Source organism: Solanum verrucosum, unplaced genomic scaffold (assembly GCF_900185275.1).
Source record: "Solanum verrucosum unplaced genomic scaffold, falcon-dt-bn FXZP01000114.1, whole genome shotgun sequence".
Taxonomy (NCBI): Eukaryota; Viridiplantae; Streptophyta; class Magnoliopsida; order Solanales; family Solanaceae; genus Solanum; species Solanum verrucosum.
Genome location: NW_026020769.1, coordinates 1,254,375 through 1,263,015, shown reverse-complemented (window position 1 = coordinate 1,263,015; position 8,641 = coordinate 1,254,375). Strand labels below are relative to the sequence as shown.

The 8,641-nt window shown below is 31.8% G+C and overlaps 1 pseudogene; it reads left to right on the top strand.

Moving 5' to 3' along the window:
* The first annotated feature begins 930 nt into the window (after positions 1-930).
* LOC125812822 (uncharacterized) lies at positions 931-7,076 on the top strand (annotated as a pseudogene).
* Positions 7,077-8,641: the final 1,565 nt, after the last annotated feature.

Here is an 8,641-nt window from a genome sequence, read left to right as displayed (position 1 = left end):
AATGTCAAAGTAATTATTGATTCACATGATTTTTACTAGGATCACATATGTTACAACTTTCAACTACTTCTATATCTTATGAATGATATGGTAAATACATATCAAAAACATTGAGAGAGAGAGATTAAACAAATATTAATCTTCTTAGTAATTGTTACAAGTGAAGAATATATTTTCCCAAGTTATTATAAAGTTAAACCTGTTAAAAAGTTTCAGCATAACTATAAATCGATTTATTTCTCTTTGAGGTCCTTAATCTATTCAAAATCACAAACAATAAAAAAACAGTTATAATTTTAAACTGTTATACTCCAAAATATTTACTGTCTAATAATTCACAATATCAGAATGATAATATAATTAATATTTTTTTAAATTAACAGTTATTTAACTAAATGCACTAATCTGGATTTTAAAATAACTGCTATTTGGTCAACTGCATTTATTCATGGTAATTCACCATATAATTAGATTTCAAGTTCAATAACTCATATCAAAGTCATGACAGATCAGAAGAAATTAGCAAGAAAACAAAGATTAAGCTTACGACTTTATAAAAAACATGGAAAATACTCATCAGATGTCAATGGTTTGATCTCCTATCTCTATTTTTATTGCTCAATATAATACATGTCTTCTAGACTTCTACTATACAACAGTGAAATATATTACACTACCTATATATTTTTCATTTTTAAAACTTTTATCTTCTTCAAATTTCATAAAACTTATTTCATCTATTACGGAAAATGTCATTTTTCAAAGGTATATCACTAAAAGAACATAACAATATTCAATAAGCATCTGCAATATATTCAAATTCTATATTATTTGTAACAGATAACAGAATATCAAATCATCTAACTCATGATGAAAATGAAGATGTAGATATGTTGGCAACATATGAGTTTGGTAGTGGAAAACTATACAATGAAGGTAATTTTTATATATTACTATCCCTAACCTTTGCTTTGTTTAAACAAATTACTTTGTTTCTAACGTATTTTAAAAAAAATAAAAAAATTTAGACTATTAGGATATAGGAGATCCAATTTATGAATGTCAATACTGCGGCGCTTACTTTTGGTATGTGGAAAGAACTGATAAGAAGTGTAAAAAAAAAGACTTGTTTTCACTTTGTGTTGTGGTCATGGAAAGATAAACCTTTCCAATCCAAAGGATCCTCCTACTGTGTTGAAGGAATTATTATTTGGATCAGGTAAATTAATTTATTTAATACAAATATAAATACACGTCAATAATTTTGTTTATCAACTTTACATTTCTATAATTTATTGTAGGTGAAAAAAGTAACCATTTCAGAGAGAATATCCGAACTTATAATTCCATGTTTTCTTTTACATCAATGGGAGGAAAAATTGATGCATCTTTCAATCAAACAAAGGGGCCAAGAACTTTCAGATTATCTGGACAGAATTATCATAAAATTGGAAGCTTATTGCCTAATGAGGGATCTACTCCAAAATTTGCACAATTATATATTTATGATACAGAAAATGAGGTAACAAATAGAATGAATGTTATCAGGTGTGTACTTATTTTATTAATGTATTATATAAGATTAATTATAATTGTAGTAATTAATCACTATTATCAACATATTACTATTCACTTTGTAGTAGCGGTGAAAGCAACAATCAAATACATGCTCAAATTGTCACCGAAGTGAAGGAAATGCTTACTAAACATAATGTTCTTGCAAAGAGTTTTCGTATGGTTAGAGATAGATTTCAAGCTGAACAAAGTACAAATGTTAAACTAAGACTTATCGGAAGAAGAGGATCATATGGAAGAAGATATAACTTGCCATCAGTTTCAGAGGTAGCAGCTTTGGTTGTTGGCAATTTTGAACCAACAAATACTGACAGAGATATAATAATCGAAAGTCAAAATGGAAAACTTCAGAGAATAAATGAGCTTAATGCAGCATATTTAGGTTTGCAATATCCATTACTACTACCTTATGGGGAAGATGGTTATAGAGAAGATATTCCTTTAAATAGAATTGACGAATCAAGTGAGGGAAGAAAACGTGTTAGTTCTTGCGAATATTTTGCATATAAAATTCAAGAAAGGAAGAATGAAGTACCTACAATTGTTTCTGCTAAAAGATTATTTCAACAATTCTTGGTTGATGGATATACAATGATTGAATCTTCTCGCTTATTGTTTTATAGACTAAATCAAAGAAATTTGAGAACACATTTATATAAAGGATTACAAGAAGCAGTTTTGCATGGAGACACCGAACCATCTTCTCAAGGACAAAGAATTATATTGTCTTCTACTTTCACTGGTGGAACACGTTACATTTTGCAAAATTATCAAGATGCAATGTCAATATGTAAATGGGTTGGATATCCTGATTTATTCATTACATTTACATGCAATCCGAAATGGCCTGAAATTAATAGATTTGTGCATAGTAGAGGATTGCATCCAGAAGATCGGCCAGACATTATAACAAGAGTCTTTAAAATCAAATTGGATCATTTGATAAAAGATTTAAGAGACAATAAAGTTTTTGGAGAAGTAAAAGCGGGTATGAACTTTATTTTGCTTTATTTTATTATATTACATTTTAAAGTCAATATAATTTGTTTTATTTAAATAAAAATCATAAATTACAAATAATATTTTGTTTTTCTCTTCATTTTATGATTTACACTATTGAATTTCAAAAGCGTGGATTGCCTCATGCACATATCTTACTTTTTCTCCATGATAAATTTCCAAATGTTGGAGACATTGATGCGATTATTTCAGCTGAATTGCCTGATAAATTACTTGATTCAGATTATTATGTGGCTGTTACAAACTTCATGATGCATGGGCCATGTGGTTCAATAAGAAAATCACCCCCTTGCATGCAAAAAGGCAAATGTACAAAGCACTTTCCAAAAAGATTTTTACCATCTACCTCACTTGATGAAGAAGGATATCCTTTATATCGAAGAAGAAATGATGGTAGATCTACACAGAGATCAGGTATTGATTTAGATAATCGATATGTTGTACCACATAATAAATTTTTGCTAATGAAATATGGGGCACATATTAATGTTGAATGGTGCAATCAATCAAGATCGATTAAATACTTATTTAAGTATGTTAATAAAGGTCATGATCGAGTCACGATAGCTTTTTGCGATAGTGTTAATTCTTCAGATTCAAAGGTTGTGGATGAAATAAAAATGTATTGTGATTGTCGCTATATATCATCCTGTGAAGCAGCTTGGAGAATTTTCAAATTCCCAATCCACCATAGAGAACCTTTTGTAGAAAGGTTATCTTTTCATCTACCAGACAATTAAAGTGTCATATTTTCAGATGATGATCCAATTGATGTTGTTATCAATAAACCAACAGTGAAGGAATCAATGTTTTTAAGATGGTTGGAAGCAAATAAGGAATTTCCTGAAGCAAAACATCTAACGTATGCAGAATTTCCTTTAAATTTTGTTTGGAAGCAACAATCTAAGAGATGGGAAAAAAGGAAAACTTCAACATTTTCTATTGGAAGAATTTTCTTTGTTCCACCAGGATCAGGTGAGCAATATTACCTTAGATTGCTATTGAATGTTGTTAAAGGTCCAACTTCTTATGAGGAGATCAGAAGAATACATGATATTGATCATGAGACCTTTAGAGATGCATGTTATGCTCTAAAATTATTAGATGATGACAAAGAATATGTTGATGCTATAGTAGAAGCAAGTCAATGGGGAATGCCATCATATCTACGACAATTATTTTCTATGCTACTTATATCTAATTCAATGTCACGTCCGGAGATAGTATGGCAATCAACTTGGCACTTACTATCAGAAGATATCGTTTTTGAAGAAAGAAGAATATTAGATAACCCAGGTATTTAATAATGTTTACACTTGACACTAATCATATATAATCTTTTTTTTTCTTTTTCTTATTATTTTTTTATTATTTTACTTTTAATAATTTATAATAATTAGTAAATTAGAATTAGATTATTTTATTAAATTAGTATATGTTTATATGTTTTTTCAAAAGTTTATCTATCAGAAGCAGATTTGAAGAATCGTTGCTTGCAAAAGATTGAAACTTTTAAAAAAGGGTGTGGAAGGAGTTTTCAAGATTTTTCAACAATGCCATTACCTGTCTATAATGAGGATGAGGTCGATTATAGCAACAAATTAATTCGAGATGAAATGCGTTACAATAAAGGTGCTTTAACTGATGAACATCAAGAATTGCTACAAAATTTAACTGATGAACATAAAGTAGTTTACAAAAAGATTATGTCAGCAATTATTACAAATAGTGGTGGATTTTTCTTTTTATACGGCTTTGGAGGTACAGGAAAAACTTTTATTTGGAGGACACTATCAGCAGCTATACGATCTAAAGAAGATATTGTTTTGATAGTAGCTTCTAGCGGGATTGCATCTCTATTGTTGCCTGGTGGTAGAACATGACAGTCAAGATTTGTTATCCCTCTGAATATAAATGAAGATTCAACATGTAATATAAAGCAAGGTACTCCTTTAGCAAATTTGATAGTCAAGGCAAAGTTGATTATTTGGGATGAGGCTCCTATGATGCATAAATATTGTTTTGAAGCTTTGGATAAAACTTTAAGAGATATTATTAGCTATAAAGATGCATCTAAGGCATAATTACCATTTGGAGGAAAAACAGTTGTTCTTGGAGGTGACTTTAGACAGATTTTACCAGTTATTTCAAAAGGTACCAGACAAGATATTGTTAATGCAACTGTAAATTCATCATATTCATGGCCACAGTGTCAACTATTTACTCTAACAAAGAATATGAGGTTACATAGCAATGCAAACGATACACATTTGGAAGAATTGAGAGATTTTTCTAATTGGATATTGAAAGTTGGGATGGTAGCATTGGAAGTTCAATTGATGGAATAGACAAAGTTTTAATACCAAATGATCTTCTAATAAATGAGTATACTAATCCTATAGCATCTATTGTTGAAAGTATTTATCCAGATTTCATCACTAATTGCAATGATCCAGAGTACCTTCAACATAGAGCCATTCTTGCTCCAACTCTTGATATGGTTGAATCGATAAATCAGTATATGATTACTCTTAATCATAATCCTAACAAATCATATTTATGTTCTGATAAAATTTGCAAATCTGATCATACTTATTCAACTTTGGAACATGTACATACCCCTGAATTTTTGAATAATATTAAATGTTCTGGTGTTCCAAATCATTCAATCACTTTAAAGGTTGGGGTTCCAGTAATGTTACTAAGAAATATCGATCAGTCAGTAGGATTATGTAATGGAACTAGATTGATTGTTACTAAACTTGGAAATCAAGTAATTGAAGCAAAGGTTTTATCTGGACAGATGGTTGGCCAGAAGGTGTTTATTCCAAGAATGACTTTAACACCTTCAGATTCTAGAATTCCTTTTAAGTTTCAAAGAAGACAGTTTCCTATAACTGTATCATTTGCTATGACAATCAATAAGAGTCAAGGACAAGGACAGTCTTTATCTCATGTGGGCTTATTTCTGAAGAAGCCAGTATTTACGCATGGACAGTTATATGTTGCTCTTTCCAGAGTGACAAATAGAAAGGGATTAAAAATACTTACTTACGATGAAGATGGAAAAATAAGTAATGAAGCCACAAATGTAGTATATAAAGAAGTATTCCAAAACTTATTTGACATACATTGTATTTTTTAACTTTTATATATATACTACAATTTTTGTTGTGTATGTTACAATAACTTTTATATTAACTGTTATATATGTTATAGGTTACATTAATTATGTAATTTAACTTAGTAAGTAACATTAAGTAGGTACACATTAATAAAAAAAAGACAAAGAAAGTCCAAATTACTTTGAAATATGCAATAGTCGATATGTACTAACCTTAGTTAGCTAATTATAATCACTGCTATTTTCCATCGATACACTAGCAGAAAAAAATTCTTCCCATAATCAACTTCTCCGCCATCTACAATACACTTATTAAAAAGCAAATATGAAAATATATTAGGACATTTTTTTCAGTTAGAATGCATTAAGACAGAAATTGTATTATGAACATTGCTCAAAATAGTTGTATATATATAAATTATCATAAACTACAAAAACCTATATATTAATACTACTATTAAACATTAATAATAAATACAACTTCATAGTTATCAGATAGTTTTATTCATATTTAAAGTACATATAGATTATAAGACTTCACACATTTACAATCTTTGCTTCTTTTTTAACTGTACTCATTTCTCTACAAAGTAAAAGTGACAAGTTCCTATATTTTAAGGTCATTTTAACAAATTATGATTTGGAGACCAAGAAAATGATAAACTTTTTCTTATAATATATTGATAAGAGCTTATGTCTTTTGGTGTTTTGATGATCTCCTCACAAGTGCAGGGACCTGGTCCTCTGCAGAGTAGAATACTCGTCCAGCTGTCAAAGTGCGGTACAACTGTAAAAGCTATCTGCGTCAGAAAAGTTGGTGAAGCTGCAGAGTACTTCACCAATCAGAAACAAGGAGGTTGCTTGTACGTTTGGTAATAACTTTTTGTGGTATATACTAAACAATATACAAGAATATTCATTCATTCAAAAGTTGAGAGCCTTTCAAGCTTCAAGAACAGCAAGGGATTAGATCGACTGCTTCAAGAGCTTCTTGCATCAACTGTTATTTTGTTTGCTTGTAATAGTTCTGATATTGTAAGATCAGTTTTTTTTCTTGTAAAAGAAACGTTTCAAACTCGTTTGAATCATTGTAAGAACTAGGTTAAGGGTAACTTAGGTTCTTACTCTAAAAGGTCTATATTAATCAGTTAGGATTAGTATAGTGAGTGGTACTGTATCTGCTCTGGCTCATCTAAGTAATAGGAGGTATTGCTTAGAGTTGGGATTAGTAGGTTAATCCTAGTTTGTAAACTTGCTTTTGCTTTTTGCTTGGAGAAGTTTAGTGAAAGAAGTTTTGAAAAGTCCTGGCAGGCCAGGTCGTGGTTTTACTCCCTTGAGCAAGGAGGTTTCCACGTAATGTTTTTGTGCAATCTTTACATTCAACATGTTCTGTTATTTTCTGTTATTTTAACTGTGCTGAGGACCTGGTCCCATCTAGACGAGTGGATGCATACATTCCAACAAGTGGTATCAAAGCATGTCTTTTCTCTCTGGTTAACACCAAGAAAAGGAAAGATCCTGACGGAATGGCTGCTCCACCCAACATGGAGGAAGGACAATCTTCTACCAGACCACCGCGTTTTAATGGACAATATTATGGCTGGTGGAAAAATCGAATGCACGACTACATCAACGCTGGGGATTCTGAGCTATGGGATATCATCATTGATGGTCCATATGTTCCTACAAAGGAAGTGAAGGATGGAGAGCTTACCACCACTGTTATCAAAACCAGAAAGGACTACAACGAGGCAGATAGGAGAAAGATAGAAAAGAACTACAAAGCAAAGAAGATTCTGGTGTGCGGAATTGGAGCAGATGAGTACAACAAAATTTCTGCTTGTGAAACTGCCAAAGAGATATGGGATTGTCTTCAAACAGCCCATGAAGGAACTCAACGAGTAAAAGAATCTAAAGTTGATATGCTTACCACTCAGTATGAAAATTTCAGTATGAATGAAAGGGAATCCATCTTTGAGATGAACTCAAGATTCACCTCTATCACCAATGAGCTGAGAGGCTTGGGTGAGCCTATTCCTGTCCGTAAGAAAATTTGCAAGATTCTCAAGGTGCTTCCAAAATCTTGGGAAAGCAAGGTGGATGCCATAAAAGAAGCCAAAGATCTAATGACACTTTCTATGGATGAACTGATTGGGAACCTTCAGACCTATGAGATGAAGAAGAAACAGGGGACAACTGTGAAGGAAGGAAAGAAGGAGAAGTCCATTGCTTTGAAAATATCTCAAAGTAAAGAGACTGAAGAGGAGGATGAGATGGCATATGTCACTAGAAGATTTCAGAAGATCTTAAAGAAGCATGGAGGCTTCCAAAAGAAAACCCCTTCCAGCAGAACTACAGAACTACTACTGCAAATGATCTATGCCATAAGTGTGGTAAGCCTGGACACTTCATGAGGAACTGCCCCAGTACAAAGCAGGAAACTCATGACACCAGACCTCGCAAGAGGGACCTGGTCCCAGACCATGCTCGAAGGAAGGCACATGCGGATCAGATGGTGAGAAATGCCTTTGCTGTGTGGGGAAATGACTCAAGTGAATCAGAAGAAGATGAAGAGAATCATGAGGATGCCTCAATGATGGCCATTGAGGATAATAAAAGCATTTTCAACTCTATTTTCTCCTTAATGGCAAATTCTGATGATGAAGAGGATTCAGATGAGGTAACTCTTTTTGATCTTAAAGATGATCTAGATAATCTGCCTAAAGAAAATTTGAGGAAACTTGTTGCTCTGCTTATTGATTGTGTTGATGAAAGAACCACTGAAAACTTAATGTTGAATAAAAAATTAAGTTTGTGTGAAGACTGGAATTCTGCTCTCATGTCTCAAGTTGTTGAAATTAGTAAAGGGATAGGTATTCTAGAGACTTGTAACATAACATCTGAGAAGGACCCTGGAAACTT